A 26,282-nucleotide genomic window follows, 5' to 3' on the forward strand; every position below is an offset into this window, starting at 1 on the left:
TTTGTGTGCATATAAAAGATTTTATAAAAATTTAGGATTATAGAACCTTAAGTTTCATTGTGCTGTACTTGTTTAGGAGATGTGTAATACCAACTGGCAACTTCTGTTTACAGAACTAAAAGGCACGGAAGGATTTTATTAATATTTTGTTGAGTTCTCAGATTAATCGAGCCCAAAGAACTTCCTGCTACAAAAACATATTTTCGAGCAACAACACATATTGATAATATACTCTTGGTTTATTAAGACATCAACAATAAGCAACATGTATGCATGAGCACATGATAAAGTAAATATGATTCATATATAAATTAAGAAATGTTACAGTTGAGAAATGTATTTCTCATTGAATCACATGTTATTAAAACCATCATTTTGAATAGAAATTACACATGCAGTAATAACCAGCTGCAAACAAATTGTTTCTTACATGATTACTTATGCATGTCAAGGATAGGAAATTACACACATAAGGAAAGAAATATTATCAATGTGCAGGTATCAACAGTTGTCTTTGATTTAATCTATCTTGAATAATGCATACTTTTTAACATGAAAATCTCATTTTCCACAAAACACTAAATTAAAAGTAACAGGAAGGTGGTAAAAAATTCATTATTTCAGTTACAAAGCAATTAATTGAAAACTATCAGTACATTCAAGTTATCTGTATAAAACATGGCATCAACTTTAAATCAGTATCAATACATGTATCACCTTAAATCCGCAGATGTTGAGTAAGATTGCCTTTTTAAACAAAAAATTATAATTGCCCTAAAATGAGTGATTTAACAATATACATAGAACTATCATGAACCATTTTCAACATTTATTTTGTTGTTCTAAAATTTAAATATATATGCAATTTCAAACTATTTATGCAGGTAAACCATGTACAAACACAATTTTAGTGCTCATCTTTACCTTTTTTTTTTATCCCACGTTTTTTTAAAAGCGTGGGGATATTGTGTTTAGCTCCGCCGTCTATCTGTCCGTCCTGGACACTATTATCTCCTACACTATTAGCCCTAGAACCTTGAAACTTACACACACATGGCAGCTATGAGCATATAGGCGACGGTGACAGCGACGGAATTTTGATCTGACCCCTGGGCCAAAAGTTATTGGGGTCAGGGTGGGGCCGGGTCAGAGATTTTCCTGCGACCGCATTTCGAAAAAGGCTCATAACTACTGTGTCCCTTCAGATATTGCTTTCATATTTGGTATGCATGTGTATCTAGACACCACCTATCCATGCGCATACAATTTTTTACCCCTTGACCTTGAACTTTGGGTCAGTTTTAAGGTTTCGAAATCTGTGACCGCGATTTGAAAAAGGCTCATAACTACTGTGTCCCTTCAGATGTTGCTTTCATATTTGGTATGTATGTGTATCTAGACAACACCTATCCATGCGCACACAATTTTTTACCCCTATAACCTTGAACTTGGGGTCAGTTTTCAGGTTTCGAAATCTGCAACCGCGATTATAAAAAGGCTCATAAATACTGTGTCCCTTCAGATATTGCTTTTATATTTGGTATGCATGTGTATCTGGACAACACCTTTCCATGCGCATAATTTTTTTTATCCCTGTGACCTTGACCTTGAACTTTGGGCCAGTTTTCAGGTTTTGAAATCTGTGACCGCAATTCGAAAAAGGATCATAACTACTGTGTCCCTTCAGATATTGCTGTCATATTTGGTTTGTATGTGTATCTAGACAACACCTTTCCATGCGCATACAGTTTTGTACATGCTACCTTGACCTTGAACTTGAGGTCAGCATTCAGGTTTCTAAATCTGCGACCGCGATTCGAAAAAGGCTCATAACTACTGTGTCCCTTCAGATATTGGTTTAATATTTGGTATGAATGTGTATCTGGACAACACCTTACCATGTGCATACAATTTTTGACCCCTGTGACCTTGACCTTGAACTTTAGGCCAGCGTTTAGGTTTCAAAGTCTGCGAACACGATTCGAAAAAGGCTCATACTTACTGTGTCCCTTTAGATATTGCTTTCATATTTGGTATGCATGTGTATCTGGACAAGACCTTTCCATGCGCATTAAACAGTTTTGACCCCTGTGACCTTGACCTTGAACTTAAGGTCCGCGTTTAGATTTCGAAATCTATTAAGTGGTTATCTACCCAATCAGAAGAAGTGCAAGCATTTTCATCAGACAAAGGAATTATTCAACAATGAAGCTTGTGTATTGAAAACATATCTAGAGTTACACAGGAGTGGCGCAGAGATGTATTTAGTAGTCAATTATTTGTGTTTACTCATCTGTGAAATGGTTTAGCTCATCCATCTAATGTTTAATAAGGGATTATAAAATATTGGTGCAAAGGGACACCTGTATTTGAGAGAAAGGAATAGAATGCAGTCAAGCATAAAAAGCATGAGAAACTCATGGAATAGAGCCTCAAGAATCTATAAAAGGGCTGAAACTTTCAATTTGTTCAATCACACTTTTAGACTCATTACTGAAAATCTTTCAAAATGTTCAAGTGTGAAAAATGTGACAAACAATTTAAAGCAAAAAGGACTCTTGAACAGGCACATCAAAGACAGACATGAAATTTAACATTTTCATTGTTGTGTACAAGATTGCGATAGAAAATTTCTGAGACGCTACTATTTAGTCAACCATTTAACCTCAAAACATAACTTTTCCAAAGCAGATGCAAGAAGATTGGCTAAAACAGAGTATGTTCAGCCATCTCATTCCAATGAGGATGATATGTACATAATGGACGTCAGTGAAGTTGATTCAGTATTAGATTTGTTAGGAGAGCAGGATGAGGACCTAAATCCAAGTGAATTTTACTCTTGTATTAAGGACTTCGATTTTAACATTTTCACCACCACCAGAATAAAAAAAGCCTCGACTATGCATGGCCCTATTACCAACCCTAGGGCGCCTCTGGGTCTAACATGCGGCGTGGGGATACTCGTCGACCTCTGCCACGCCATTTCTAGTTTTAATTTTAAATTGTAGTTGACCTTGTTTTATTTTTAAAGCCTGGTTTCAATACATCAACTACATGTATATTGTGCAATACAAACCTCACACACAAAGCTATCTTGGGATGTTGGTTGTGAGACGCAGACCTCATGCAGCCATCGTTTGCAAACGTCGCATGATATCCATTTTAATGTCGTGCGGGTCTTTACAGTGGAGTGATCGAGTCGCACAGATATGTTTGCCGCACTCCATGAATCAGAAGTCTGCGTTTCATGACTAGTCTCGATAAACTGAAACATGGGCCTGTCGCAACATTGTGGGATGCTTTTTCCTGACCAAACATTCTGCAGTCTGAAAATAAAGTAAAAGTCATTCATACATAACGTAAACAAGGGCTGTTTGTAAAACATGCATGCCCCCCATATGGGCTCTAAGTTGTAGTGACAGCCATTTTGTAAATATGTTTTTTGTCACTGTGACCTTGACCTTTGACCTAGTGACCTGAAAATCAATAGGGGTCATCTGCGAGTCATGATCAATGTACCTATGAAGTTTCATGATCCTAGCCATAAGCTTTCCTGAGTTATCATCAGGAAACCATTTTACTATTTCGGGTCACTGTGACCTTGACCTTTGACCTAGTGACCTGAAAATCAATAGGGGTCATCTGCCAGTCATGATCAATGTACCTATCAAGTTTCATGATCCTAGGGATAAGCGTTCTTGAGTTATCATCCGGAAACCATTTTACTATTTCGGGTCACCGTGACCTTGACCTTTGACCTAGTGACCTGAAAATCAATAGGGGTCATCTGCTAGTCATGATCAATCTACCTATCAAGTTTCATGATCCTAGGCATAAGGGTTCTTGAATTATCATCCGGAAACCATTTTACTATTTCGGGTCACCGTGACCTTGACCTTTGACCTAGTGACCTGAAAATCAATAGGGGTCATCTGCTAGTCATGATCAATCTACCTATGAAGTTTCATGATCCTAGGCATAAGCGTTCTTGAATTATCATCCCGAAACCATTTTACTATTTCGGGTCACAGTGACCTTGACCTTTGACCTAGTGACCTCAAAATCAATAGGGGTCATCTGTGAGTCATGATCAATGTACCTATGAAGTTTCATGATCCTAGGCCTAAGCGTTCTTGAGTTATCGTCTGACAACCACCTGGTGGAGGGACCGACAGACAGACCGACCGACCGACAGACCGACATGAGCAAAGCAATATACCCCCTCTTCTTCGAAGGGGGGCATAAAAACAACATTTGTTTGCAATTAGAAAAGCATATATTCACTAGATTAAGTGTTCACAAAAAATACTATTTCTGAAAATAAAATTGCAAGAACGATAGTTTGACAGTGAAAAGTATTCATGTTTTATGCATCATAAATATACAATCACATTTAGACACTGAAAAACAACTTTTCATACAAAATAATATAAAAAATATGAGCAATCTTCTTGTTTAACCTAATTTTCAGGGTTATTTGACAAAAGTGGGACTCTATAACACAGTTTGAAATATCATGACCTTTATAAATTAAAAGAAAATGCAAGGCTCTAAAAACCAATGCACCAACAGAAAGGTACGATGATTATATTCTACATTCTCCCATTATTTTGTTGAATAAAAGTTAATGCAGACCTTTACTAAGCAAACTAGAGCTTTGTCACAGACGGGATGTATACCCTTACGTGCCGCATTGACACAGACTATTTTGCATGCTGTCTTTACAAAACAAGAGAATTAAATTTATGGCGATTATTTAGAATTATAATGCCATTATCATTTATGGCCATTTCGACCTTTGAAATCTTGAATTCTTTCGCATGACATCTATGGCCATTTTTTTACTTTTGAACTCCAAGTGTGACCTAGACCTTGGAGTTATCGACATAATTCTTTCGCATGACACATCGTCCAATGACTGTGAACAAATGTACCAGGTATTTTTAAAACCTCACAATAAATGACATAGTAATGGCCCGGACAAGATCATTTATGGCCATTTTTGACCTTTGAACTCACAGTGTGAACTTGACGTTGCAGATATCGACGTAATTCTTTTGCGCGACACACCGTCCAATAATGGTGAACAAATGTGCCAAATGATTTTAAAATCTCACAATGTACAACATAGTTATAGCCCGGACAAGCTCATTTATGGCCATTTTTTACCTTTGAACTCAAAGTGTGACCTTGACCTTGGAGTTATCAACGTAATTCTTTCGCGCGACACACCGTCCAATGATGGTGAACAAATATGCCAAATGATTGTAAAATCTCACAATGAATGACAGTTATGGCCCAGACAAGCTCATTTATGGCCATTTTTGACATTTGAACTCAAAGTGTGACATTGGAGTTATCGATGTTATTCTTTCGCGTGACACACCGTCCAATGATGGTGAACAAATGTGCCAAATGATTTTAAAATCTCACAATGAATGACATAGTTATTGCCCAGACAAGCTCATTTATGGCCATTTTTAATCTTTGAACTCAAAGTGTGACATTGACCTTCGATATATAAGTAATTCTTTTGCTCGACACACCGTCCCATGATGACGAACAAATTTGCCAAATGATTTTAAAATCTCACAATAAATGATAAAGTTATTGCCCGGACAAGCATTTGACCCTTGAACTCCAAGTGTGACCTTGACCTTGGAGATAACGATGTACTTTTTTCACGCGACACACCGTCAGATGATGGTGAACAAATGTACCAAGTTCTTTTAAAATCTAACGATAAATGACATAGTTATGGTCAGTTTCAGTTTAAAACGCACTAAGTGACCCCGTGACCTAGTTTTTGACCCGGCATGAACCATATTCAAACTTGGCCTATACATCATCAAGATACAACTTGTGACCAAGTTTGGTGAAGATCGGATGAAATTTCCGGACAGACAGACAGACAAAGTGACTCCTATATAACCCCCATTACCAATGGTAATGGGGGTATAAAAATATATTTACTAATCATATAAAGCTAATTTATTACCATCAATGCAAACACTCCACAGCTGTTTCCATCGCGCTGTTTGTTGCAAGGTGGCGCTTTGAACTCCCATTTTTCCAAGCCATCTTTCACAATTTGCACTCGTTGACACATGAACTGGCTGCAACAAATATTTTGTTGGTAAAAATCAACAAAAATCATGTGCCTGTATACATTTGTACTTAAGCGGCACTTTATCTATACCAAATTGTTTTGGTAATCAGTTTTCAAACATATAAATATGTGAATCTATTAACACATTATTTGACACACATAAGTGTGAGAGATAGGACACAATAATAAATAAGAATGAACTAAGAAAGCAAGCTTAAATTAATATATAGCCTATCATTTTTAAAGTGTTGGTGGTCATTACAAGTTAATATTTAAGATAAAGATCCAAATATAGACAAGAGGGCCATGATGGCCCTGAATCGCTCACCTGACTAACCTTGCTTCATGAACTTAAATTTTATTAGACCCATATACAATCCCAAGCCAAATTTTATTAATTAATACATTCTGACAAAATTTCATTAAGACGTGATGAAAACTGTGACCTCTTCCATCTACACAAGGTTTTACTAGAATTTGCCCGGTGACCTAATTTTGACCTAGAGTTGTTCTGACAAATCTCACAGGCACTTATAATCATGTTATCAAGAGAAAGACAAGTCACCACCTACACCACCTTCATCATCATCATTATTGCATACGGTACATAGAGTTTGTCTGACAAATCTCACGGGATGTAATTAGCAATGTATTGATGAACAAGGGACAAAATTGTCACAAAACCAGGTTTTCATTGTGAAAAAAAAATCTGATAAAGGGAGAAAACTCAAACTGAACTTTTGAAATGAACAAACAAAATTAACCCCCTTTGTAAGTTTTTTTTTTTTTTAATCTATTTTTAGTCGTGGCGACCTTGACATTGGAGATATTGACGTGATTCTTTCGTGCGACACACCGTCCCATGATGGTGAAAAAATGTGCCAAATGATTTTAAAATCTCACAATGAATGACATAGTTATGGCCAGGACAAGCTAATTTATGGCCATTTTTGACCTTTGAACTCAAAGTGTGACCTTGACCTTGGAGATATCGACGTAATTATTTCGCGCGAAACACCGTCCAATGATGGTGAACAAATGTGCCAAATGATTTTAAAATCTGACAATGAACGACATAGTTATGGCCCGGACAAGCTTGTTCCGCCAGCCAGCCAGCCCGCCCACATTCGCCAATCTAATAACCAGTTTTTTCCTTCGGAAAACCTGGTTAAAAACCTGGTTAAAAAGGCAAGTAACCGCCACTACCACCTTCATCATAATCATTTTTGCATACAGAAAGTTAGTCTGACAAATCTCACAGGCACTTATAATCATGTAATCAAGAGAAAGATAAGAGTCTAGGGGGGGGGGGGGGGTTGAGAGGGAGGTTTAATGTGGGGTGAGGTAACTTATAAGACGATCTTTCAAAAATAAAAAAAGGAAAAAAAAATGTGGGGGAGGGGGGGTTGGTAGGGGGTATAATGTGGGGTGTGGTTATTAATTAGATAATCTTTTAAAAAATAAAAAAAAGGAAAAAAAAATTGGGGGGGGGCAGGGATTCTGAGTTGGGGCGTGGGGTATGGTTTGGGTTGAATCCATTGCGGTATTCAGGTAAGTGTTGTTTTGTCAAAGTATTAATAAAATCTGATCATAAATAAAGATGTTACGGCAATTAAACTAACATTTACTCTTGACCTTCAAAGTCAAGGTCATTCAAATGTCAAGGTCAAATTGAACTTGGCAGGTACAGTACCTTCATGATAGTAAGAAAATATTTGAAGTTTGAAAGCAATAGCTTTGATACTTTAGAAGTCAAGTGGATCTAAACACAAAATTTAACAAAAATATTCAGTTACTAAGACAAAAAAGGGCCATAATTCTTACAAAATGCTTGATACAGTTGTCTGCTCTTGTTTATAGATTGGGGTCATGTTGGTAAAGAAGTTTGCAAAATATGAAAGCAATATGTCAAGGGACATTGAACATATTTGAGGTGGTACGCAAACTTTAACATAGATTTATCAAAAATATGCATATTCTAAGTGAAAAAAAGGGCCATAATTTTTACAAAATGCTTGATACAGTTGTCTGCTCTTGCTTATAGGTTGGGTCCATGTTGGTAAAGAAGTATGCAAAATATGAAAGCAATATGTCAAGGGACATTGAAAATATTTGGGGTGGTACGCAAACTTTAACATAGATTTATCAATAATATGCATATTCTAAATGGAAAAAGGGCCATAATTATTACAAAATGCTTGAAAGAGTTGTCTGCTCTTGTTTTTAGGTTTGGGTCATGTTGGTAAAGAAGTATGCATAATATGAAAGCAATATGTCAAGGGACAAATATTTGGGGTGTTACGCAAACTTTAACATTTGCACGCACACGCTAACCCTAACGGGAACACTAACGCCGACGCAGTGGTGAGTAGGATTGCTCCACTATATATATTTCATATATAATAGTCGAACTAAAAATAAGACAAGAGGGCCTGAAAGGCCTAAAGTCGCTCACCTGAGATAACAAGGTATTATTGGGACAAATCTATTGACCAAGTTTCATGATGATCGGAAAATAAATGTGGCCTGTAGAGTGTTAACAAGGTTTAACTATAGCCATATAAGGAAAAATGCCCCGCCCCCTGGCAGCCATGTTTTACAACCAACCAGCATCATTTTTCTACCCCTCCAAGATATTATTGGGATGAATCTTCTTGCCAAGTTTCATGAAGATCGGACAGTAAATGTGGCCTCTAGAGTGTTAACAAGATTTTACTATAGCCATATAAGGAAAAATGCCCCTCCCCTTGGAAGCCATGTTTTTCAAGCAAACATAATTATTTTCGAACTCATCCAAGAGACCAATTTTCTGACCAAATTTCATGAAGATTGGACAATAAATGTGGCCGCTAGAATGTTAACAAGATTTTAATATAGCCATAATATAGCCATATAAGGAAAAATGCCCCGCCCCCTAGTGGCCATGTTTTTAAAGCAACCAAAACCATTTACGAACTAAATAAAGATATCATTGAGACTTATCTTCTGACCAAGTTTATTACGTTGTAAATTATTGTTACGAGTTTGCCTCCGGTACTCTTTTTATACTAGCTCTACACATAAAGAATCCTTGTAGCATTACCATATTTAGTAACGTTTAAAACTGAGAATTTAAGTGTAACTATCATTTTTAAAGCACACATCTTAACCTCAAGTCGCTTTTGGCAGACCAAGCTGTGGTACCCTTTGTATGACTCCGGTGTTTGGCAATACAAATTAAAAATAGTTACTTTCATCAAAATACTGTTCATTTTTAAGCTCCTGATAAATTTCTAAGCAGCACACTATTTGCATCAGGAAGCCGTTTCTGGTACAATGCATAAGTTTACACACTAAAATTAATTTACACATATAAAGTAACGTGCAACATGTAATTTCGAAAGTGCGTTTCTAGACGTAGTTGCTAAGATCGAACATCCTTAAAATAGAGTTCTCTAGGTGTGAACCGTATACTAGTTTTGTGATTACACGTTCGATGCAAAGAAAAAATTGAAAACGAATTGAGAAAAAATGTAATGTAGGGTTATTTTCAGCGATATAACTCATCGTAGAATCGACCCAGTTCAAATCCACTATTTCATCAATAGCGCTATGTAGTATAATTTTACATTACTGCAGTGAGCAGTCATAGTTAATGTTCCCCATTAAATATGTCAAATTTAAGTTCGACTACATAACTGCAAACACAAAATAAGGATTGTCTTAATGCCTTAAAGCGCAATTTACCGGTAATATAAAAATGCGACTGTTGCTATTGCGTTAAATACTAAAGCAACGATTGCAAAATGCGTTGACCGTACCTCCATAAATGCGTTGAAATGTTTCATTGATGTCGCTACTTGAAAATACGGAGTTACAGTTAGCAATGTTAGAAATGAATCCACTTGGTTCATATACTTATAACCGATATGATTTGTTTCTTCAGTCAAGTGCGACGAATTTAGTGACTTGTTAAACCCAAGGAACACCCGAACGGGCGCTTTTATGGCGTCCAAAAAGGCAGAACGCCGATGTGCGCGCCGTGCAGTCTTCAGCAACGCTGTGGGTGCGCCATGCTATCCCCTCTAACGTCCATCAGAGCGATCATTTGAAACATTCAAACAAATCGACGCAGACTGCTGTCCGTGAGCGCGATGAAGCCGCACCATGATGTGTTGTCCGAACGCTGCAGATGTGGGTGGTTTTTGCATTGTATTTGGCTTATTTTACGGCTGCGCAATAGGGCTATGAGCCAAAAGTTTGCTAGTGGAGAGAATCAGGCTTTATTACAGCCTCATGATTTAACTGTGATGGTGCTAGGCCCAATGGCAGAAGTCATGTTATATTGGCCGCTAGTGAAAGAATATGTTTCCTTGTCTCGTCTGTCCTTGAACCTGTCTCAGTATGAACCTACGTCTGTAAATATGTATTTTCAAAGGAACTGATTGGACCAAGTTAACGCTTTTAAATTGATTTAATGAGAAAATAACATTACAACGCTGAAAATTTAAGCGCTTTCATATCCCGTCATAAAACTAATTATGTTTATGTTAAAGACACGCATCATCAAGAATGTCAAAACTTGAAAGCAATTTCGAGTCGGGTGCACTTATCCTTGTTGCATAACCGTATTGCGTATTGAGTAACCACTAAAACCAAGCTTGCCATTTGTAAGGCTAACGCTCTTTGGCAAACTGTGCTGTGGTACCCTTTGTTGTGACTTGACCTATTTTTTTCGCAATACATCTTGTAAAAGTAATTCATTTTAACAATACCTTTGTTTTTAAATGAAAATGTGTGGTGGTTAGTTTATTAATAACTCCATGGCATTTATTTTCCACAACAGCCAAGTTAAAGCAAAAACAAATTACAAAAACTACAAACTGTCATTTATTTATGTATGATTGACAACGTTTAACAGAGACTTACATTTTCTACTGTATGCTTCATAAACAATAACATGGGCCTTGTTCTGAGAAAACTGGGCTTAGTGCATGTGTGTAAAGTGTTGTCCCAGATTAGCCTGTGCAGTCTGCATAGGCTAATCAAGGATGACACTTTCCGCTTTTTTGGTATGTTTAGTTTCAAGGAAGTCCCTCCTTACCAAAAATCAAGTTTTGGCGGAAAGTGTTGTCCCTGATTAGCCTGTGCAGACTGCACAGGCTAATCTGGGATGACACTTAAGGCTTATGCATTAAGCCCAGTTTTCCCAGAACAAGGCTCATATAATCAAAAATGTAGTAATGTTCATTGTTAATGCATAATTATAAATATGGAAAAATTTACAAGAGCTTTTGACATGTTCTTTAATTTAGAGATAACAATATAAACAAGAGATGTGTTCGTCAGAAACACAGTATGCCCCCAATTGCGACGCTTTGAAATTATTATTTTTTGACCTTTGACATTGAAGGATGACCTTGACCTTGAACTTCCACCACTCAAAATGTGCAGCTTCATGAGAACGCCGCTTTGAGTTTATTATTTTTTTGACCTTTGACCTTGAAGGATGACCTTTACCTTGATGGATGACCTTGACCTTGAACTTCCACCGCTCACAATGTGCAGCTTCATTAGAACGCTGCTTTGAAATTTTTTTTACCTTTGACCTTGAAGGATGACCTTGACCAATGACCTTGAACTTCCACCACTCACAATGTGCAGCTTCATGGGAACGCCGCTTTGAAATAAAAAAAATAATTGAAGATAGGACTAAAAATTTGACTTAAAGAGTGCTAACAAAGTTTTACTATAGCCATATAAGGAAAAAAGCCCTGCCCCCTGGCAGCCATAGTTTTGGACGAACCATTTTTTTAACTCAGCCGAGTTTTCATTAGAACAACTTTAACCATAAGTGAAAAATGCCCCGCCCCCTGGCGGCCATGTTTTTCAACAGACCAGAACCATTTTCGAAATCATCCATGTTATCATAAGCACAATATTATTGTTCTGATCAAATTTTATGAAGATTTGACTATAAGCATGTCGACTTCTATAGTGTTAACAAGGTTTTACTATAGCCATATAAGGAAAAAGACCCCGTACACTGGGGGTCATGTTTTTCAACCAACCAGAACCTTTTTGAAACTCACCTGAAATATGATTAGAACAAAATTAATGTTCTGACCAAGTTTCATGGAGATTGGACTAAAACTTAGACTGTAAGAGCTTTTTTTCTGTTAAACATTAAGCTAAGAGTTTAAGACCTGTTTTACTGTTTATCATTCCTCTACATCACCGATTTTAAAGAAATAATGAAACAACGCTAAAAAGCTGCAGTTTACTTAGCTGGAAAGAATATGACTTTTGTCGTTTGACGTGTTAATAATGACATCATTAGCACGCGCGCTTAATATTTGTAAAAAATGTTTTTAGCTGTTTGTGTTGCATTTTGGGTTTAAAATATATTACATTTTGGTATCAAATTGTTGTCTTTGTTAAATCTGATTTTATTTTACTAAAAATGATAACTTTGTAGTTGATTCCTAGTAATATGACAATCCTCCACACTTGACTGATATAAGAACTTCCTGTTGATCATGATATAAAACAAGAGGCCCCAAATGGCCCTGGGTCACTCAGCTGAGAGACTTAGATGGAAAGAAACAAAGATTAAAACTCTTCAGCAAATATTTCAAATTATTAGTATGACAAGACTGACTTTAAAAATAAGGTGTTCCAAAGTATTCACAATAGGCATATATAGAAAACAAGATGCGTTTGTGAAACACAATGTCCCCCTATATGACGTTTGACTTTGAAGGATGACCTTGACCTTGTGAAGGATGACCTTGACCTTGACCTTTCACCACTCAAAATGTGCAGCTCCATGAGATACACATGCATGCCAAAAATCAAGTTGCTATATTCAATATTGCAAAAGTATTCATAAAATAAGCGATTTGGGCCACATATATTTGACCTCTGACCTTGGAAGATGACCTTGACCTTGACCTTTCACCACTCAAAATGTGCAGCTCCATGAGATGCACATGCATGCCAAATATCAAGTTGCTATCTTCAATATTGCAAAAGTATTTATAAAATAAAGTGATTTGGGCCACATATATTTGACCTCTGACCTTGAAGGATGACCTTGACCTTGACCTTTCACCACTCAAAATGTGCAGCTCCATGAGATACACATGCATGCCAAATATCAAGTTGCTATCTTCAATATTGCAAAAGTATTCATGAAATGAGCGATTTTGGCCATATATATTTAACCTCTGACCTTGAAGGATGACCTTGACCTTGACCTTTCACCACTCAAAATGTGCAGCTTCATGAGATACACATGCATGCCAAATATGAAGTTGCTATCTTCAATATAGCAAAAGTTATTGCAAAATGTTAAAGTTGGCGCAAACAGACAGACCAACAGACAGGTCAAAAACAATATGTCCCCCACTACTATAGTGGGGGACATAATTACCCCACCCACCCTGGCAGCCATGTTTTTAATACCCAGATTTTTAAAAAATATATATATAAGGAAAATGCTTCTTACAAACATATAGAGAAAACTGCCCCATCCCCTGGCGGCAATGTTTTTCCACTGATCACGACCATTTTCAAACTCATCCGACCTATCAATAAAACCAATGTTTTCACCAAGTTTCATGATGATTGGCCAAAACATGTGACTTTTAGAGTGTTCACAGGCTTTTTCAGTATATAAATATAAGGAAAATGACCCCCCCCCCCCCCCCCCCCCCACTGGCGGTCATGTTACTAGATGGATCAAAACCATTTTTGAACTCAACCGTCGTATCCAGGAAACAAGGGTTGTTAACGTTGTTTTGTGAAAAGAAGAGGTTTGCTGTTTCGGCAGATATAAACATATATGCATTATCAGTAGTTTTGTGTGTGTGTGTTTAAATGTTTTAAAATAGACATTTGTTACCCGTTGCAACAAAGCTTAAATTATTTTGGATTAAAGTAATATGATGACAGTAATTTAATAATGAGCATCAGCAAAAGAAAATGGAAGTACATTTTTCAACAAATTGTTGTCCAAATTTGAGATCATGAGATAAGCATCTCAACATCTTTTAGAGGATGACTGTTTACAATCTGTTTAGCAAGAACACTTTTAGATACTGAACACAAATGTATTTTGTTTTTATAAAATAGTTTTTGCATATTTAAATAAAATATGTTGAATTGTTTTCATATATCAAAGTCAGTTACAAAAAAGTAAATGAGTATGAGAATATGTACAGCTACTAGAAATTCAATACTGATCTTCTTTTATAGTACAACACATCACTTGATATTTCTTATAGTTATAAAAGTGTGCAAATATAGAAGTAAACACACATAAGACATTTGAAAACGTATCATATCAAAACAACTATCAAACTATTTGTAATTTAAATGCAAAAAATTCTGTAGCATAAATATATTATTTTTGCAAAAACAAATGCAATTCAGCTTTTCTTCAAACAGTTGTTGGTGCTTCTTAAAAGATGTGATAAGTTGTTGTTTTTTTACTACCAAATTGTTCACATTTTTGACAGAGTGTTTTTAAACAACTGGAACAATTTTAGGACTCACCTTGCATTGATATTTCCAATTGAAACAACAATAAAACCTGCTAAAATAAAAAATCTTTCATAATCACACACAAACTACTGACTAACTGAAAATTGTAGGGGTAAAACATTTCAAGTTGTAATGTCTTATGTATCTTATGAATGGTTTCCATCTGACATCAACACAAAGGTCTTCGATGAAAGTGACCAGTTAATGTGGGTCAATTTCCAGGAGTGTTACACAATAACCACCTGGCAACAATGCAGGCACATGTATAAATGAGTTTTATAGAGAGTAGCCTAGGATAAGTGAATGAAAAGTCAAATAAGATTCATATGTAACACTTCTTGTTGTTTTATTGGTTTTACCACTATGTTAAATTTGTGCAAAGATATAGATAACAATCATAAGTAATGGCAATAATTAATTTGAGTAATGCAATAATTATAATTAGATATTTGGGTTTGATATTAATGTTTCTGAATCCATTACCAGTATCATCATAATCATCATCATCATCATCATCATCATCATCATCACCATCATCATCATCATCATCATTGTGCACCAAAATCCGCATTACAACTAGAGTGTTAACATGGTTTTAATATAGTCATATTATGAAAACTGCTGCTACCCTGGCGGCCATGTTTTTCAACAAACCGTAACCATTTTTGAACTCAGCCAAGCTATCAATACAACAAATCTTCGGACCAAGTTCCATGAAGATTGGGCTATAAATGTTACTTCTAGAGTGTTAACAAGGTTTCACTATAGCCATATAAGCAAAGCTGCCCCGCCCCCTGGCGGCCATATTTTTCAACAGACTGAAACCATTTTCAAACTCAGCCTAGCTATCATAAAAAGAAATGTTCAGACCAAGTTTCATGAAGATTGGACTATTAATGTGACTCCTAGAGTGTTAACAAGGTTTAGCTATATATAGCCATATAAGCAAAACTGCCCTGCCCCCTAGCGGCCATGTTTTTTACTGATCCTAACCATTTTCAAACTCAACCGTCGTATCCAGGAAATAAATGTTCTGACCAAATTTCATGAAGATTGGACGAAAAATGTGACTCTAGAGCGTTCACATGTTTTCACAATATACATATAGAGAAAACTGCCCCGCCCCCTGGCAGCCATGTTTTTTCACCGATCTAGACCATTTTCGAACTTGTCGGAGCTATCAATGAAACTGATGTTTTGACCAAGTTTCATGATGATTGGGCAAAAATTTTGACTTCTAGAGTGTTCACAAGGTTTCTATATAGCCATATCAAGAATACTGCCCCGCCCCCTGACGGCCATGTTTTTCAATGGACCAGAACCATTTTTGAACTCAACCAACATATCATTATGACGAACATTTTGACAAAGTTACATGAAGATTGGGCATCAAATGTGACTTCTACAGTGTTCACAAGGTTTTTCTTTTTTTGACCTAGTGACCTAGTTTTTGACCCAGCATGACCCAGTTTCGAACTCGACCGAGGTATCATTGGGACAAATGTTCTCATCAAGTTTCATGAAGATCGGACAATAAATGTGGCCTCTATAGTGTTCACAAGGCAAATGATCACGACGGACAAAAGGTGATCACAATAGCTCACCATGAGCACGTTGTGCTCAGGTGAGCTAAAAATATATCAGGCAACGTTATATCAGGCAGATATCAATGTGGTGGTATGATAAATTCTAATACACTGTGCTTTATGACTAAAATATCAGTAAATTACACATAGTTTGCATAGCATCTTGTTGAGATTTTTTCAAATCATATTATAAGTTAACAAATTGAATCTCAGCTCAGATATCCTTAGTTTGACCATTGACAATTTTTCGACTCTTTGATGCGATCTGATAACAAGAAAAATCTGATTATTGAAAATAAAACATGTCCATTTTAGTGAAATAAGGGCTACACAGACTTAAAAATTGTCCTTAATTTAAAAAAAAAACATTCACTTTTTCAACACTGGTTTCAAGGTTATATGAAAAATACTTTTATTCATGTTTCCTGATTTAGCATTTGCAATAAGTACACTGAATACAAAAAAAAAATTAAGAGTATTAAATCAAGATTTCTTTGTCCATTATAGAAAGGCATTACAGAAATAATACCGGTACATGTTTGTTTCTGTCTTTCTCATTAAGATCGTTTTTTGTATACAGAGGGTAAACAGAATAGAGCTATCACTACAGGTGATGCAAACATAACCTGCAATACCAAATACACAAATATAGACAAACATGTTTCATTGTGACTATAAACTATGTGAAAAGTGATATTTCATTTGAATGTGAAATTTTAAGATGCTATCCCGCTTTTAATGATATGCAAGGCGCCTACCTGGCTACTGAACACCTGAATATATGCTATCCAACTGAAATAAACCCACCTATCCTAAACGAATTAACATAATTGATGTGGTATGTGATATCAAAATTATATTACAGAGTTGTTAATGGTATCATATTAGCACCAAAAAAATGTTATTTTTTAATTCATCACATGACATGGCAGTAAAGTTTTATTCGGCTGAAAAGAGATTATAGCTGATATGGTTACGAAATGTTAAATTTTTATATTATTATAAATGTAAATTTAGTTACCGTAATTACTCTAATTTTTCGGACACTCATAGTTTTCGGACACCCCCTTTTTTAGCAAAAATAATTATTTTTCGTGACTCTTTATTTTCGGACACACGAGTTTTCGTCCGTTATTTATGTCTCTAAGTTTTCGGACAGTATATTTTACAGCGCTATTTTACCAAATTTCGATATCTTATGACACTTCGATCATGGGATTTTACAACCAGATTAACATCATAACACATTGCGGGGGCATGCCTGAGGGCAATTGACCATTACATTTGCGTTATTGGGTAAATAACCTTGTAAACCGGTATTAAACAATGGTTTCGCCCGATAGCATAAGCGTTATGACAATTACCAGGGATACTGCCAATTAACAGTTCAATTATCTACCGCAATGGTACAACCCCTTCTCAGTAAAATAACCGTGACAAATACTAAATGTTTCAAATTGTGATGCACCCTATTACAAGTTTTACGAACAATTGAAGGTGTTACACAACAACTATCGGAAATGAACAAACAAAAAATTCATAGTTTGCTTTTTTTATTACGTTAATTACAGGTTCATACAAGCGTGTATCGGTACATCACATGCTCAGTTTTGAACTCGTTGGTCAAAGTACAACCTTGAAGTAACTTTCTGTCAAATAAATTAAGCATTTACAATTATTGAAAATGCAGTGCAAACATGTATAACTGTAATTTATACTATACGGCATGGTATTTTACAAGCGCGTGCTATTACTGGTAGTCGTTGATACAATTGACGCTATTTTCGGACACTTCCATTTTCGACTCTTAGTTTTCGGACACCTGTATTTTGTTAATATTTTTCGTATCTAAGTTTTCGGACACGAAAAAAAATTATTATTTTTAAGTGTCCGAAAACATAGAGTTATTACGGTACCACGGGAATATCAGGTTTCTTTGTATGATAAATACCCTGCTTTGGAATTTGTTAATTCCATCTATCAATTGAATCACATAAAATGAAAATGAAATACATAACAAAATATTAAGAAAAAGCAAGTGTTATACAGAGGATAAAACCCCTTTCCATAAACTCCTTTAAAAAGCTATGTGCAATAATAAGGTAGAGTAATTATTACTTGGCATACAGGATGTAAACACTGAAAAGGGGTGTAAACAAACCGCTATGTGCAATAATAAGGTAGAGTAATTATTACTTGGCATACAGGATGTAAACACTGAAAAGGGGTGTAAACAAACCAGAGCTGTCCCAAGCCATCTTTGTGACCTTGACTGTCCCATCAAGCTTTTTATTACTGCCAAGTTAGCATAAATGTAAAATTGTATTCAGTCCATTTTTGGTGGACAACTTTATGCTTTGGATTAAGTCTGATGTTTCCTTATTTCAGCCATTTCTCAAACAAGTGAATAAAAAGGAATATGAAATACACATACAATAAACTATAACACTGACAAGTTGACATGAACACGCTATTATTATGCAAATCACATAAACTGGTTACTTAGCTGAAACTGCATGTTGAAATGACTTTGTTTAAATTAGCAATAACACATGATGTATCTGACATCAAAATATATCATTTCTGCAAACCTGAAAATAAAATGCTGTAATTATTATTAGGGAGACATGCCTTATGCGTGACCATTTTTAAGTTTCGCCAAGCTGTATAATGCTCAAATATGATAACTGACATCTAAGTGTTACCTTAACCTTAACCTTTAAGGGAACATGAAAGAGGTTTCTACATGTAACTGTTTAACATATTTGGATGATGATGTAGTCGATCTGGTTCTGGGTCCTGCCGTCTGGTGATGTCCATGTAAGTTTGTGGATCTCCTTGTGCGCGAACAGGGTCCCTTCTATGACCAAGTCGTTCTGTTGGCAGAATTGACTAGTCTCTCCCCGTTGTTGGTGATCACATCCACTCCATGTCTTCCCATGGTCCTCTTTTTGTCTTTGTTGTCACAGCAAACCTTAGCATTGAAGTCGCCGAGCAACATCAGCATGTCGTGTTGGGGGATGTCCTTTAAAACACTTTGAAGGGCGTCGTAGAATGCATCCTTGTCCTCTTCTTCTGCGTCGTCTTCATTCCTCATATATAGAAACTTAATTGCGTTGATTTTAAAGGTTTTGTAAGTATGATTTAAATAACAGTAATTAAACAATTGCAATATCAAAGCTACTAATTCACACAAATCTGACATGCAAATTGCACGCAAAGTTATACAAATAAAATGTTGATAAGTTTCCAATCCTTATTGGAATGGGTTAAATAAACCATTGGCTAATTTGCTTAAATATCATTTTGAACATTATTCAGCTTAAAGGAAACATAATAAAACAAGAAACCGTCGGAGATTGGTGATCAATGCTCCCCAAAGTTTATTTTGTCACAATATTGCAGTATATTTTCAGATAAAAGGAAACGTCTTGAGGGCACAGTAGTTGGGGGACCAATAATTGTTTTATAGAAAATTTCAAAGGGCCATAACTCTGTGAAAAATCATCTGACCAGAACCCGCTAATAATAAGCACATCTCTTCTTGGTAGTGAAGCTTCCCATAAATTTAGTTTCATTGAATTCCGGTCATTAGTTGCTGAGAAATAGCCCGGACATGAATTGCATTATATGTAAAGTTAATGGAAAATTTAAAAGGGCCATAACTCTGTGAACAAGATGTGTTTGTGAAACACAATGTCCCCCTATATGATGTTTGACATTGTAGGATGACCTTGACCTTGTGAAGGATGACCTTGACCTAGACCTTTCACCACTCAAAATGTGCAGCTCCATGAGATACACATGCATGCCAAATATCAAGTTGCTATCTTCAATATTGCAAAAGTATTCATAAAATAAGCGATTTGGGCCACATATATTTGACCTCTGACCTTGAAGGATGACCTTGACCTTTCACCACTCAAAATGAGCAGCTCCATGAGATGCACATGCATGCCAAATATCAAGTTGCTATCTTCAATATTGCAAAAGTATTCATAAAATGAGCGATTTTGGCCACATGTAATTGACCTCTGACCTTGAAGGATGACCTTGACCTTGACCTTTCACCACTCAAAATGTGCAGCTCCATGAGATACACATGCATGCCAAATATCAAGTTGCTATCTTCAATATTGAAAAAGTATTCATAAAATGAGCGATTTTGGCCACATATATTTAACCTCTGACCTTGAAGGATGACCTTAACCTTGACCTTTCACCACTCAAAATGTGCAACTTCATGAGATACACATGCATGCCAAATATGAAGTTGCTATCTTCAATATAGCAAAAGTTATTGCAAAATGTTAAAGTTGGCGCAAACAGACAGACAGACCAACAGACCAACAGACAGACAGGGCAAAAACAATATGTCCCCCACTACTATAGTGGGGGACATAAAAATCATCCGACCAGAACCCGCTGATAATATGCACATCTCCTCTTGGTAGTGAAGCTTCCCATAAAGTTTCATTGAATTCCGGTCATTAGCTGCTGAGAAATAGCCCGGACAAGAATTGCACTATATATACAGTTAATGGAAAATTTCAAAGGGCCATAACTCTGTGAAAAATCATCCGACCAGAACCCGCTGATAATTTGCACATTTCCTCTTGGAAGTGAAGCTTTCCATAAAGTTGCATTGAATTCTGGTCATTAGTTGCTGAGAAATAGCCCGGACAAGAATTGCACTATATGTACAGTTAATGGAAAATTTCAAAGGGCCAAAACTCTGTGAAAAATCATCCGACCAGAACCCGCTGATAATATGCACATCTCCTCTTGGTAGTGAAGCTTCCCATAAAGTTTCATTGAATTCCGGTCATTAGTTGCTGAGAAATAGCCCGGACAAAAATTGTGCACGGACGGACACACGGACAGACAGATGAAGCGGCGACAATATGCTCCCCCCAAAATAAATTTTGGGTGAGCATAAAAAATGTTTGTGGATATTTGAGCATGTCTATTTCACACAAAGGAATCTTCTTTAGGTGTCAAATATCTCATTTGCTGAGCTATTCAAAATCCTGTGGGGAATATTGAATATTTTTAAAACATTATACAAACTGGTTGGCCCATAGAACATTATTTTGTTCCCCATAAAGCTGTTTGAAATGTTTCTGAACTAAAGGATTACAGTAGCTTAAAGGGGTATACATGTAATAACGCTGTTTTTAATTTACTATAAACCTTATTTAAGCAATACATATTCTCTCTTTTCAAGCAGAAATTTATAAAGAAACATTGTTATATTTATGAAATTATTTAGACAAGATTGAAAAAATGCCCTTTATCACTCACCTGGGTAATGGGGCATGACCAAAATTTACCCCGAGGGCATGTTTTGAACAGTTTTTTTTTTCTCAAGGACCAAAATCTGAGGCCTACACCATTTATCAGAAGTGTAAAGAGTACAATGCATTATGGGACACAACTTTCATTGGACGAGCAAATTTTAATTTAGAATAAATGCAATACGATCATGTACAAAAAATGTTTTATTGCGTCATACAAAGTATGTAAAAAAAGTGCTTCCTGGGGACTTTCTGATAACGGGTAAAAATGAAAATGAATATCTGTTGACAATTACACTGGGTTAGCATGTACATAAATCATCTTCATAATTTCATTTATTTTTCTTACACATACAGCTCTGATAGGGAATACATGTAATAAACACTGACTCTTTAGTTTTTCACAACTTGACAATACACAACAGATAAACACCAATTAGCTGTCAAAAGTGGTTTAACCTCTACGCGGTTAAAAATCTAAAATCGGTGAAACGGACAAATAAAGCAATGAAGCTGTGATCGTCGCTATCTTTGTACCGGATTGCTGAATTTTGAAAATCAGATTTCCAGTTTGCGAAGTCATTTTTTGCCATTTCCCCATCGGCCGAATATTTATTATTTCTGTTATTTACAATGTATCCTAGTTTGCGGAATGCATATTTCCGATTCCCATGTTGCCGACTCCTTTTCATCGCGAAACAAGGTGAATTACGGCCAAACAACGCCGTAAGTAGCGTGTCAATCCCCCAGGAAGTGTCACCCATCGAGAAAAGTGAACACTGCTGACGGGCTTTTTTGTTTAAGTACACGGTGTCTGTACTGTAGTCAGGCAAATATAAAATATGAAATGACATTGAAATCCTTCTAGGAATGCACAAATTACAGAGATGATACTAACTTCATACAGAATACTCACACACATACACACACAAGAACTCAGGATTAGAGGTAAGGTGTGACTAATATATGCCCTCCTCAATAATGGCCAAATGTTCGAACAAGTTCGTTAAATTGCTGATCACCAGTGGATTTTAAATTGAAAGTTTCAGCTATGGTTCTCATATTGCAGCCATTACTAGTCAAAGGCTTCGAGTGATTTGGCAGGTATGATATGAAAGAAATTCAATTGATTGTAGATCTTTTTCAAATTGCCTGACACTACACTCACACAAAAAATTTGCGGAGCGATTATATCTTATAAATATATTACAATCTTCAGGTATTCAATGGGTAGGGTAATCTGATTATACTAGCTATTGAAGCATGGGTACTGAATAATTTGTAAATGTCATAATTGGACCAAAGAACATTTTTAAGGCATAGCATGTCCATTATAATTATTTAAGAGTGTTATCAATTCAAATCATCAAATAAGCAATGTCAATTTTGTGCCATTAGTATTGTCAGAGAGAAATATGTTAATAGATCTGTTATTCAGCTTTTAAAAATGTATTTCACATTCCAATAAATCTAAGTTAAATTTTATACTCCATGTACATTTCTGTTTTGCAAAATTACTGTAAAGCTATTGAATTGGTCACAAGTGATACATTATCTTGTGCTTCTAAATTTCTTAATTTTATAACCATACATGTACTTCACATATTTATACATAAACCATAAACTGCAATAATGGGGTTAGGCTTTTCCATGGTTTTAGATAGAGTTTACCAGTCCGAATATTGCTGATCCAACAGTAAGTGGTTATTTGTTGGAAGAAAGTGTCAAGACAATGAAAACAAGAGGGCCATGATGGCCCTGTATTGCTCCACTGTTTTTTATGCGAAAAAAATGCGCAATGCGCATGGGTTGAAATGTACTCAAGCATGTGACCTTCTCTATCTATCCCTCATCCCACTGGGCGCTTAAAGTTGGAAGGGTGAGCATTTTTATATATGGAAAAAGTTACTACCGTGTTGACTAAACAGACTAAAAAGCCTGGGAATTGTTCCTTTGAAGCACAGTCCCATTGCTTATAACGTAGGTACATTTATCTCTCCATAAGATATTGTCGTTCTTTCTATTTCACATACTTTTAGATGCTGAAGATCAAATATACACATTTGATTTGAAACAGATTCACAAGACCCGTAGGAATCAAAATGCCTTAACCCTTTACCAAACGACACATTTTGGACTTTCCCAAATTGAAAAAAATTGCAGACGACAATTAAATTGTAATGCAATATTAAGGAAATAATCTGGTAGGGTAGAAATAATTGTGATAAAAGGAGAAATTGCTCATCTTGAGCAATTTACCATTTAATCATAATTATTTATAATGTCGTCAGCTATAATCCCGTAAAATCCTGTTGGTGTTTGGTAAAGGGTTAATAATCTCTGGTTCCTTCTTAGAGGCTTTCACACATTTATAACAAATACAATAGTAGCATCTTTCTTTGTAAAGAATCATCTCAAACAAGGGCTGTTTGTAAAACATGCATGCCCCCACCCACATGGGCTGTCAGTTGTAGTGGCAGCCATTGAGTGAATACGTTTTTTGGCACTGTGACCTTGACCTTTGACCTAGTAACCTGAAAATCAATAGGGGTCCATCTGTGAGTCATGATTAATGTTCCTATGAAGTTTCATGATCCTAGGCGTAAGCTTTCTTTAGTTATCATCCGGAAACCATTTTACTGTGTGAAGTTACCGTGACCTTGACCTTTGACCTAGTGACCTGAAAGTCAATAGGGGTCATCTGCGAGTCATGATTAATGTACCTATGAAGTTTCATGATCCTAGGCGTAAGTGTTCTTGAGTTATAATCCGGAAACCATTTTTCTAAATTGAGTCACCGTGACCTTTGACCTAGTGACCTGAAAATCAATAGGGGTAATCTGCGACTCATGATCCATGTACCTATGAAGTTTCATGATCCTACAATAGGCGTTCTTGAGTTATCATCCAGAAAACATTTTACTATTTCGGGTCACAGTGACCTTGACCTTTCACCTGAGAATCAATAGGGGTCATCTGCGAATCATGATCAATGCACCTATGAAGTTTCATGATCCTAGGCATAAAACGTTCTTGAGTTATCATCCGGAAACCATTTTACTATTTCTGGTCACCATGACCTTGACCTTTGACCTAGTGACCTGAAAATCAATAAGGGTCATCTGGGAGTCATGATCAATAAACCTATGAAGTTTCATGATCATATTCATAAGCGTTCTTGAGTTATCATCCGGAAAACATTTTACTATTTCGGGTCATCGTGACCTTGACCTTTGACCTAGTGACCTCAAAATCAACAGGGGCCATCTGCGAGTTATGATCAATGTACCTTTGAAGTTTCATGATCCTAGGCCTAAGCGTTCTTGAGTTATCATCCAGAAACCATCTGGTGGACGGACATACGGACGACGGACGGACCGACGTGCAAAACAATAAACACCTTCTTCTTCGAAGAGGGGCATTAATATAATTAACAACCCACACATCCCTTAAACCAACAGGCCTGAGAATATTATGATAATCTAAAGATTATTTCATATATTTATAAATGTATTTAATTAAGTAATACATTTGACTTCTAAGATCAATTCATAACTTATATTAAGAAAATCATAAAATGATCAGAAATTTATATGGATCGTTGAGCAATTGACAATCATATCTCCACAATTCATGAGTCAAAATTCACAAATGGAACAATGAATCATTAGTTATTAAAAAGCAGCATATACGATAGTTAACATTGTAAGAACATTGCACTTCATTAATTCCAACACCTTCTCTTGCCTTGGATACAAAGTTTGAGTTTACAATGCATTATCATATATTGACGTTTCTGGAAACAATTATGTTCATGGAAGTTGTGTTTTAAAATCAATAAGATATTATTAAACTGGTTTAAACACTACAAAAAAGACATTAAATAAACATGTCATCCGAAATTTTATATCCGGATGTATGGTCACTTTCGACATATTTAGATAAATCCCGACTTTTTTCAGTTTATAAGAAAAACATTCAGAACACATGTTCTTACTTCAATTCCTTTGTAAGCAGTCACCATCTGATCTAAAATGGCACTAAATGACAGGGGTTTTATCTCGTGTTTACAAGATGTTGTTGTTGTTGTTGGTCACAGCCACACGGCCGCAGTAATCTCCCCTGGTAAACGTCATATGTTCAGTTTTGTGACCTCCCGGGACAGGGTCAAATTTGAGCCCTGGGGAATAATTTGAACAAATTTGGTAGACACAACATACCAAATTTAGTAGCCCTAGGCTCTATAATTAAGAACAAGGCCTTATTTCAAGTTCAAATTTGTTCCCAGGGGCATAATATGAAAAAACTAAGTAGAGAACTATTAGATGTCAATACCTACCAAATTTTATAGAAATAGGCCCAATGGTTATGGACAAAAAGATTTTTTATAGTTTGCACAAAATGTGCCCAATATAAGCATATGTTCAATTTTGTGACCTCTGGGGAACGGTCAAATTTGATCCCAGGGGCTTAATTTGAACAAACTTGGTAGAGGACTATAAGATGTCATTACATAACAAATTTGGTAGCCCTATGCCATACGGTTATGGACAAGAAGATTTTTAAAGTTTGCACAAAATAGGACTTATATAAGCAAATTTTCGCTTTTTTTAGCCCCCAGGGCGGGATCAAATTTGAACTCAGGGGCATAATTTGAACAAACTTGGTAGAGGACTATTAGATGTCACTACATACCAAATTTGGTAGCCCTAGACCCAATGGTTATGGACAAAAAGATTGTTAAAGTTTTCACAAAATAGGCCT

At 36.1% G+C, this 26,282-nt stretch overlaps 1 long non-coding RNA gene across 3 annotated transcripts in view; it reads right to left on the reverse strand.

The window, feature by feature from the left end:
* Positions 1–227: 227 nt before the first annotated feature.
* Positions 228–26,282, reverse strand: part of LOC127857345 (uncharacterized) — a 31,437-nt gene continuing 5,382 nt past the window's right edge. For all 3 annotated transcript variants that reach the window (XR_008038378.1, XR_008038376.1, XR_008038377.1), the window contains exons 3-4: positions 5,999–6,116; positions 228–3,326 (exon numbers count right to left, since the gene is read on the reverse strand). This is a non-coding gene — a long non-coding RNA (uncharacterized LOC127857345). The remainder of the gene's footprint in view (positions 3,327–5,998; positions 6,117–26,282) is intronic.

The sequence above is a fragment of the Dreissena polymorpha genome, chromosome 1 (assembly GCF_020536995.1).
Source record: "Dreissena polymorpha isolate Duluth1 chromosome 1, UMN_Dpol_1.0, whole genome shotgun sequence".
NCBI classification, from domain to species: Eukaryota; Metazoa; Mollusca; class Bivalvia; order Myida; family Dreissenidae; genus Dreissena; species Dreissena polymorpha.